The following is a 10,777-nucleotide window of genomic DNA, read 5'->3' as shown; positions in this document are numbered from 1 at the left end:
AGAGATGTGTCTATTTTCCTGTGACATGGTATGCCATGAGGAGGGGTAGGGGCTTTCTCTGGCATTGTGGTTCCGCAGGAGTGAAGGGGTGGTGGTGGTGGTGGTTATGAGACTTTAACTTGAACTCCTGGAGAGGATGGTTTGCACCTTGAACGATCACACTTAACTCCTTAGATCAGTGGTCGGCAAACTCATTAGTCAACAGAGCCAAATATCAACAGTACGACGATTGAAATTTCTTTGGAGAGCCAAATTTTTTAAACTTAAACTTCTTCTAACGCCACTTCTTCAAAATAGACTCTCCCAGGCCGTGGTATTTTGTGGAAGAGCCACACTTAAGGGGCCAAAGAGCCGCATGTGGCTTGCAAGCTGCAGTTTGCTGACCACGGCCTTCGATCACCACAGAGACTGCAGTCTGGGCATAGCTCCTAAGGCCTGGGCGGTGACCACTGGGGTTGATCAAGGAGAGGGATAGGAAGAATCCTTCCCCACCACCTGTCAGGTCACCTACAGCTCCACCTTGCCAAACTCATTCCCTTAGGTTTTTAACCACCACTTAAAACACAAACGTGGTCAGTTAACCTGAGGTCTTAAGAAAGAGAGGGGTGGGCTGAGAGCAGGAGATTGAGAGAACGGGGTGTGCAGGTCACCAGCAGGTGCCCCTGAGCTTTGCTGAATGACTCCCAAATGACTCACACCAGAGGATCCCTGGTCCTAGCACCCACGCTGGGGCCTCTGTGTTCCTACGAAATGTGAGATCGGTTTTTCTTTCACAGACTCTTCGGATTCTGGATCAGCCTGAGAAGGAGGAGGTGGATGGAGGGAGGTTAATAGGAACACAATGGGAGCCTTGATTTTAGTCAAAGGATTGCAGTGGTGGAGGGGGGGGGGGAGAATGAGAATAGATCTTGGTGAAATCACATCCTGGCAAAATTGTATCAAAGCCCTTTGCTTTCAAGGAAGGGAAATAAAACCCAGGCCCAGATAACACGGAGCCGAAGGGGGCGCGGGGAAACCGGAAGAAAGCATTCCTACAGAGCTTGTTCAGCCTGGCACTATTTCTGAGGCGGGGCCTCCCTCTCCCCCCTCCCAGCTTGGGCAGAATGCGTCACTAGCGGGGGCACCTTATCACCAGAGTGGGCACAGGGATGGGGCAGAAGAACACGGACCACGGAGATCCCATCAGCTGAGTAAGAAATGATGTGATGTCTGTGGAAACTCAGGCAAAGGGAGATGGACCAAAGGCTTATGACAAAGCAATTTGTGATCAGAAGACAGAAAATTTGCGTATAATCTCAGAAGGTCTAACCCTTTGCACTCGCTTGCTTTTTTCATCGAGCTGCTACAGATGCTAACCATGTCGAGTCACACTCAACATCCGAGTGCAAAAGGTTAATTTTGGAGCCATCTGGCTTTTCAGAGGCTGGGGTAAACAGCACAGTGGATTTGAAATGGTGTTATTATGACATGCACTGTCTAGGCCTTCATCTAGACTAGAGATACCAAGTTGGTCAGCTGTACCAGTGACCCGAATTCTGCTCTAACACCAAGAAACATCAATTCTTATGGGTTTTTTAAGGCCGAATGCCTGGGAAGTGCCCTTAAATATGGTTGTTCTTGTTATGAATCGTTCACCAGGCCGTATGGGGGCTCTTTGTACTATTCTGGCAACTCTTTCAAAATAATTCTTGCAAATGACTTTTAAAATAAAAGGTAAAAACTGGGTTATTCTCTCGGGGTAGCAATTCTACTTCTGAATATTTAGCCAATGAAATAAAAATTTTAAATTCCCATGCAAGGAAAGGATATGTACAAAACATTATTTTGACTATCTAAAAACTGGAAATAACATATGTCCCGAAATAAGGCAATAGTACTTTATAATGCAATATTGTGTAGCCATTCTGAGGATTGATAATAGAATTATACAGAATATCAAAATCAATCACATATTATATTACCACAAAGAAGTAGAAAACAAATTTGTACATGAACTGTGATATAAACTATGTGATATAAACCATATATATATGTAGATAAAACCAAGTGTTGGAGTGCTGCAATTTTTGGTGAATTTTTTTTCAGTTCCTTTCTCGAAACTTTTAGATTGCTTTAGTAAAAAGAGACTTACGGGCTCCACACTGGGTCCAGTCTGTTTCCAGCAGCTTCTCTCTGACACAGGGTCTGAAAGGCAGGCTTGTCCATGACTGTGTGTGGGAAGGTTGGGAATTTCCCTTAACCTTTTACAGATTTCCATGAACTTATTCAAACTCTTCTTCAATACATCTCATTTTCAATCAGTTCCTTTGTGGGGGGAATCGAGCTTATCCGGGTGGCCTCCCCATTCTCTAAAGCAGCACCTCTTGCCTTTGGACCTAAAGCAACCCCTTTGAGCTTTGAGGCAGAGCTGGTTTCAATCTTCTAGGAGTAAACCTACGGGCCTCACCCACCTGTGCTCACGCCTGGTGAGCTGTGCGGCTGGCGGAGAGAGCCTGTGGCTGTGAATCAGGAAGTTCGCCCTTTTTTTCTCCGAAATTCGTTGCATGTCTGTGGGCCAGTTTGCCTTGTGCTTTAGCTTCCTTGTGCTTCAGAGGATTATTGTTTGGCTGAAAAGGGAAAGAAAAGGCTTTGAGACAAATGGCATGCTATTGGTGATTTAACAAGCTGTTCCATAAGTTTTGTTTCTGCAGCTTTATCCCTTTCCTACATCTATTCTCAAATGGAAAGCTCTTTGCAGGGGAAAAACTCTCACTCTTTTTTCAGAGGTGCCAAAAGGGACCTGAAAGAGCAGCTACTTGAGATTTTCTCGAACCATCTTCTAAGCAGTGTTAGTGTCACACATGTGGGGTGGGGGCAGGGAGGTGTCAGGGGGGATATCAATGCTAATAACATTTTTTCTTTTAAGAACATTACCACACATTCCTTTTACAAATACCACCACTCTAAGCTCAAGATAATTATGGGGAAACTGTGGGGAGGGGAAGCGGAGGAGGGTATACGGGAAACTGTACTTTCTGCTCAATTTTCTGTAAACCTAAAACTTTCCTAAAACATAATGCCCATTAACTTAAAAAATATTTACTTGAAAATGCAAAATGCAGCCATTTCTGATATAAAGTAATGTATTAGACATTGCATATGTATTAGACATTGAAATCTAACTTTTATGGAGATTTTTGCAAAGATTAGTTGGTCTATGATACCACCCAGTGCCATCTATTTATATTCAGGCATTTCCTATCCAACCAACACCTGCAGGTATTCTACCAGCATTTTATGATTTTAAGGGTGTCTGTAGTCAATTAAATTCAGGAAAGTTGAGCTCTTCTAGTCCCTTCACTTTATTTTTCTTTAATTGACTTTTATTGTTCAAAGTATTACAGATGTCCCCTTCCTCCTCCCACCCCCATTGATCCTTCCACCCCACTCCTGCCCCTCCCTAGGCCTTCAGCACTGTATTGTCTGTGTCCAAGGGTTATGCATATATCTACTTAAGTCCCTTAACTTTAAGCTTGAGGACACTGAGAAGTGACTGCTCCCAGTCCCAGGGTAGGGGCTGCTGGCCAGCGCTGGAATTCTGGTGTCCTCTGCGTCTGTAAGCCCTGGTCCTAGTACTGTGCCTAGGGCCACCACACCTGGTAGCCTCAGGTGAGGTGCTTGATTGGTTTCCTTTCAGCCTTTCTGGTCTTTTGTTTTAAAATAATGACAGCAGCAACAGCCAAAACCAAGTGGACCTGGATCACCCACTTGGTTTTGGCTGAGTTCTGCCCTCCTGCTGACCCTGACGTGTTAGGTCCTTGCTGTGTCAGGGCAGGCTCCCCGGACAGAGCCGGCAAAGCCCGCCTCACCTCAGCAATGAGATCATCCTGACACGGGAGGCAGACTCCGAGTGCGTGGTGGCTTACGAAGGGGAGGCTCTCCCTCAGTTCTGGCCATGGGCTGCGCAACTGCACGGTTCAGGGTGGCAGGAACAGACTGTTGACATTGGACCCACCTTCCACTGCGGTGTCACGGGACTCGCTGCTCTGGAGACCTTCTTCCTGAGCCAAGCATTTTTGCTCAGTGAATACAGTTCTGAGGAAGCTTTCCACAGACCCCTCTTCCTCACCCCAGGGAAGTGATGCATATTTTATGAGATTCTTTTACCTCATCCTGACTGAGTTGTACATGTTTTCCCTCTGTGGGGTTTGAACCAATCCGAATGAACCTGAGACTTTTTTTTTTTTTTTTTTTTTGTCAGCCTTCCTTTATCTATGGGGCACAGGGTTTCCTGTTTAATTTTCGATGGATGACTTTTATCACATTTCAAATGTCCCTTGTCCTATCTCACTGTGTTGGTTCGGGAGTGACTCAGTCCACGGCTTTTCTTAGACACGGAGGGAAACTGTGAGAACGCAGAGCACTGGAGGCGCTCTTGTCGATCTGGATGATCTGGCCTGTCCTCCAACGAAAAGGAAAGACCTTCGTGAGCGCCAACTCACTACCTGTCATGACCATCACACCCATTCTCAAATCACTATTTCATGTGTTTGGGCTAATATGGAAATGACTTTGGAATATGAAGAAATACATCAGGTTACAAAACCCTATGAAGCCAACTTTTAAAAAGCACACACGCCTCAAAAGGTTAACAGCAGAGGAGAGGTTGTAGCTGAAGATTTGAAAAACAATTGCTCTGAAATAATATTTGAAACCAGGGGAGTGGGGGAAGCCCTCAGTAGAGAGTGTTGAGATCACCAAAGTTTGAACCTTGGCATTAGAATAAGGGAGGGAGGATTTCTAGCATGTTAGTAGGCACTGGGGTAATGGGTCGTTGAGTCTAGGCTGGCAGAGGGCAAAGGTGTCAGGGATAGGTGGGGATGGTGCTGAAGGGCAGAGGAGATTCGAGGACCAGGAAGAGAGGAACTGGGAAGGCTCAGGGGGCGGCATGAAGCTGGGAAGGAAGGCAGCTTACTGGGAAAGTGAAAGGGAATCTGAGTCATCAAGGAAGGTAGAAATTATTCTTAAAGGGCGGTACTGATGGCGTGGCCCTCTACATCACCATATCACAGCTTATACCTAGAGGATGTTGCGTATTTGGAGAGAAGATAGAGGGGGAAGGAGACTTCAAACCAGGGGAAGCCACATGCTTCCAATGTGAGCCTGCCTTGCAGACACCATGTGGTTGTGGCTAATAACTAATTTTATATCGTGCTTGGCCTTTTACAAAGCGCTTTCATGCACATGATCACATTTGTTCTTCACAAACGTGATATCCTAGGAGAGGGACAGAGAAGATGTTATACCCAGTTCTCAGAGCAGGGAACTGGGCCCAGAGAGGACTTGCCTGTGGCCACAGAACTGCTTGTGAGTATGAGAGGGAGCCCAACAAGGTCAACAGAAATAAAATCTGGGCTCCAGCCAGGACACCACCCATCAGAAACACTCTCCTCCTTTTGGCCACCTGTCAGTGGGCAATTAGAGAACCCAACGTTGGCTCTCATAGGAGGCAACTCAAGTGAGGATTAAGTTTGTTGATGTTTTTGTCTGACCTGCTACCAGCAGCACCCACACCACATCAGAAACAGACTCTCATGGCGTGCTGGCCAGGAGGGATCCTGTTGTGGTAGGTTCACATGCCAAGTGGCTTCCTGTAGCACACGCCACCCTTGTGCTCTTCATGTCCTCACGGCAGAGCTGTGGAGCTGAGCTCTTGTCGCCACAGAATGTTCCTGAGACTACTGCATATTGTATTTTCTCCTCCTTGTCCTTCACTAATGGGAATAGAAGACCCTTCCCTGAGTCTTATGACTGCCCCCATGTCTCTTCCTGGGCTTCTCAGCTCCTGCGTGCCAGTGGGCAACCCTCAGGAACTGTTGGTCTGAAATGGCCACAGCCTCCTGGTCAGGGGCAGGTCATGGCCACCAAGAAGCTGCAGCTGCAGCAGAGCTTTGCCCCCACACCTCCCTCCTCTCTGTCAGGCCGAGACAGATCATTCTTTTTCCATCCCTAGGGATGCCAAAGGCGTGCCCTTGCCAGAGTCATTAAAGTCGTCCCTGTAGACGTGACCTCCCACTGGGCCACGAGCCCCATCGTGGTGGCGGATCCTTCTGGCCTGTGCTCAGCCAGCAGCTAGGATGTGAGGGCCAGAGGATGCTGGGCCCCACCCTGGAGAGCAGCCCTGACCTGCCGCCACAGGGCCAGGCTGGGGAAGCTGATTTCCAGCTGAGAGAGATGCCAGGAGGCAGGTGGGAGCAACAGGCTCACATCTGGAGCACATCAGCTCAGAAGCTCTGACAGCCTGTATTACTACTGTTGCGGGCCAGGGGGCCAGCTCCTAACTGCGCAGAGCCAGTTTCCTCATCTGTAAAATGGAAATGAAATCTGACGCTACCTACTTGCAGAGGGGTTTTGGAGGATCCAATGATAATTGGTGAGGCATTGCTATGCAAATGTAAGTTAAATGATTCTGTATGAATTAAAAAGAGTACAGACTGGAAAGGAGGGTGGGGACAGGGAAGGTGGGGAAGGAAGTAGGCTGCCTCTGCACACTCCACCGGGTGACCCGGCTGCATGGGATTTGTTGAGGCCAGTTTGGGGTCGTCCAGCCTTGCGGGTGTGGTTGGCAGTCCTGGGGGTCGACCTGCAGGGAGCAGGGGCACCAAAGGCTAACGAGCACCACTTCCGTTAAGCCCTTCTGCCTGGTCTAAACAGGAAATGGTACCTGAGTGCTAAATTCCTATAAATGACTCAAGGTTAAGCACTAAACAAAAATATATCTGAAGTGGCTCTATCCTGCTGCAAGTGGGGACAAGATGTTAAACAATTGTTTATTAACATCCACATGCCCGCCTTGCACAAAAGGAGATTGTGTTTCCATCAGTGGCCTAAACTTCCTCAACTGGGGCAGAGAGGACAAAGGCCGAGACTCCCCGCATCAGCACACTTCAGCCCACCCCACTGGAGAGAATATTTCAGGAACCTACGAACTTGCATTTTTATTTCCCTGCAGATTTAGGCCCCAGGTGGCTCCGCCATCTACAAACTCACAATTCTGTGTGGTTCTGTGTAGACCTTTTGTGACCCTATAACCGGACAACCAAGAGGTCCGAGCTACCTGTCACCACTCGAACCAATGAGCCAATCTGACCCTTCTTGCCAGTTGGTTGGTCATATGCACACGAGGGAGAAGATAGCTACGTGCAGCTGCAAGCCGCAAGTGTAACATGGAAAGGGGAGGCTAGAGTCTGCAGTCCGGCCTTCAGGAGCTCCGATAACAAGGTGGCTAATCTTTTATGATGTTACAAACAGCTCAACCCATTCCTGGGAACAGAGAATGGTCAGCGTTCCTGAGAAAAACTCCTGGAGTGGGTCAGAGTCTGGGCACAGCAACCAAATCAAAGCATTTCCTGTCTTTGGTCTGTTTTCAAAACATATTTCTTTTCTGAGTAATAGACCCATTGAGGCATCTTATCCTTTTTAATCCTCCAGTTTCCCAGGGTCTGTAAGAAAACTACTTATCAATAGTTAGTAAGGTGAATAATTATCAGACAAGTGTGGCTCTATTCTTATTGCACGCCCTTCCCCACTATCAACCCCGTTTGATAATACCATGTGGAATGGCTGCCTCCGGGGGCCACCACCTGCTAGAACCACCAGAGTGACTACTGACATTCCTATTGTCAACGTTTCAAACATTTCATCACCTCTGCCTCCCTTAATCTGACCATAATTTTAAAAAACCTACTTTTATAGTTTTATTAAAAGGAGGATTGAGTTACTATGGAGAATTTTGTTTGTTGTTTTTTTTTTTCAATGAATATTTTATTATCTATTTATTTATTGTCTAAAGTATTACATATGTTTCCTTTTCCCCCAATTGACCGCTCCCCACACCCAGCCATTCCCACCCCGGGCAAGCCCCCACCGCCCCAGTGTCTGTGTCCATTGGTTATGCTAATATGCATGCATACAAGTCCTTTGGTTGCTCTCTAACCCCCCACCCTTTCCCTTACCATTTGTCTCTGGATCTATTCTTGTTCATCTAATTATGTTGATCATTATATCCCACATATGAGTGAGATCATGTGATATTTATCTTTCTCCAACTGGCTTATTTCGCTTAGCATAATGCTCTCCAGTTCCATCCATGCTGTTGCAAATGGTAAGAGTTCCTTCTTTTTTTATAGCGGCATAGTATTCCATTGTGTAGATATACCACAGTTTTTTAATCCACTCATCTGCTGATGGGCACTTAGGCTGTTTCCAAATATTAGCTACTAGAGGCCCGGTGCACGAAATTCGTGCACGGAGGGGGGTTGTCCCTCAGCCCAGCCTGTACCCTCTCCAATCTGGGACCCCTCAAGGGATGTCCGACTGACATGTCTCTCACAATCCAGGACTGCTGGCTCCCAACTGCTTGCCTGCCTGCCTTTCTGATTGCCCCTAACTGCTTCTGCCTGCCAGCCTGATCACCCCCTAACCACTCTGCTGCCAGCCTGTTTGCCCCCAACTTCCCTCCTCTGCCAGCCTGGTTACCCCTAACTGCCCTCTCCTGCAGGGTTGATCACCTCCAACTGCCCTCCCTTGCAGGCCGGGTGCCTCCCAACTGCCCTCTCCTGCTGGCCATCTTGTGTCCACATGGGGGCAGGATCTTTGACCACATGGGGGCAGCTATATTGTGTGTTGCAGTGATGGTCAATCTGCATATTACTCTTTTATTAGATAGGATAGAGGCCTGGTACAGGGGTGGGGGCCAGCTGGTTTGCCCTGAAGGGTGTCCCTGATCAGGGTGGGGTTCCCTTGGGGCATGGGGCAGCCTGAGCGAGGGGCCTGTGGTGGTTTGCAGGCTGGCCACGCCCCCTGGCAATGTAAGCGGAGGCCCTGGTATCTGGAATTTATTTTCCTTCTACAATTGAAACTTTGTAGCCTGGAGCAGAGCCAAGCCTGGGGCTCCCTCCGAGGCCCGAAGCCATTTGTGATGGGGTTATAATTGAAACTTTGTAGCCTTAAGCGGAGGCCTGGGCCTGGCCAGGGTGTGTGGAAAGCTTTGCTTCCCCTGTTGCTGGCGGCAACCCTGGCCTGCTCTCTCAAGCTCCATTCTGCCGCCATTTGTTTGAATTTGTTTACCTTCTATAATTGAAACTTTGTAGCTTGAGTGGAGGCTTAGGCCTGCAACGGCTGGCGGAAAGCTTGGCTTCCTCTGTTACCTAGGAAACCTTGCTCTCTGTGGCTGTAGCCATCTTGGTTTGGGTTAATTTGCATACTCGCTCTGATTGGATGGTGGGCGTGACTTGTGGGCATGGCTTGTGGGTGTGTCGGAGGTATGGTCAATTTGCATATTTGTCTATTATTAGATAGGATTGTAAATTGTGCTGCTATGAACATAGGGGTACATATATCCTTTCTGATTGGTGTTTCTGGTTTCTTGGGACACCGTGGAGAATTTTAACAGTTACCTCTTACAGAACACATTCATGGACAGGCACTTCGCATATGTTTAATCCTGTGAGGCAGGTATTGTGATTGTCCCCATTTTGCAGGTGAGAAAACAGAGGCACTGAGAGCTGGAGTCACTCACTCAGTGTTATACAACTAGTAAGTGACAGAAACAGGATTTAATCCAGCCTCATCCAGAGTCGGCTTGTGTACCCACAATGCAACACAGCTTAGTGAAGACACGAGCTCCCTGACAAGACTCACCCAGGGAGAACAGAAAGGGCATTAGAAAGGGTAGTAGGCTGAAACCGGTTTGGCTCAGTGGATAGAGCGTCGGTCTGTGGACTGAAAGGTCCCAGGTTCGATTCTGGTCAAGGGCATGTACATTGGTTGTGGGCACATCCCCAGTAGGGGGTGTGCAGGAGGCAGCTGGTCGATGTTTCTCTCTCATCGATGTTTCTAGCTCTCTATCCCTCTCCCTTCCTCTCTGTAAAAAATCAATAAAATATATTTAAAAAAAAAAAAAAAGAAAGCATAGTAGTATTTTGAGCCCAAGAGAGACAGGAGCTTGAAGTGCTGTAAAAAGGCCAGGACTCTTCCATGTGCTGCTCAGGTATGGCCCCAGTGAGCTCTCTTGAGCAGAGAAGGGGATATATTGGCTGAGTAAACCAATGAGCTGGCCTGAAGGGCAGCAGACCCTGGGGCTTTGCTCGGCGTCTCTTCTATCTGCATGATGGCTCCTCTTAGGCTGGCACTCCATGCCGCTGAGGGACACAGACATTATAGCTCCAGGCTCAAATTCTTATAGCCTGTAACCACAGAGAGCTCCTGCAGACCTGTCCAGCCTGGTCATGTGTCTATCTCTATGGCTTGGGGATTGAAGTCTGTTACCAGAAGCAGAAAGGGGTGCAAGGAAGACAGAACAGTAGACACAACATACCAGTCTCTCTCTGCACCGAGGTCCTTGAACTTCGGTTCCATAAATGAGAAGGGAAAGACAAAACGCCTTCTCTAGTACATGCTTGCAAAGACAAAAGCAGAACAAATCAGATTTGCAGAATTATGAACTAGAAGAAGCCTTAGACTTCACTTGGGTTAGCCTACACTTCCATTTCTCTGGACCCATCGGTACTCAACCAGTTAGTAGAACTGGGAAGCCAGGGTCCTTGACCCAGCCTAGGGCTCTCTCTAGAACACCATGCGATCAAACTCACTGCTCCAAAGAAATGAAATCAGGAGATGTGAGATGAGGATAGGGTAAGCGATGCTGTCTATCAGAAGAGAGGCTCAGTGATGACCCTCCACAAAAACAGGTATTAGAAATCCCCAGCCAATTTAATGCATGAAGCCACTATCACCT

The sequence above is a fragment of the Eptesicus fuscus genome, chromosome 8, assembly GCF_027574615.1.
Source record: "Eptesicus fuscus isolate TK198812 chromosome 8, DD_ASM_mEF_20220401, whole genome shotgun sequence".
Lineage (NCBI taxonomy): Eukaryota > Metazoa > Chordata > Mammalia > Chiroptera > Vespertilionidae > Eptesicus > Eptesicus fuscus.
The sequence above is the reverse complement of the archived record's forward strand: the minus strand, read 5'-3'. Positions refer to the sequence as shown.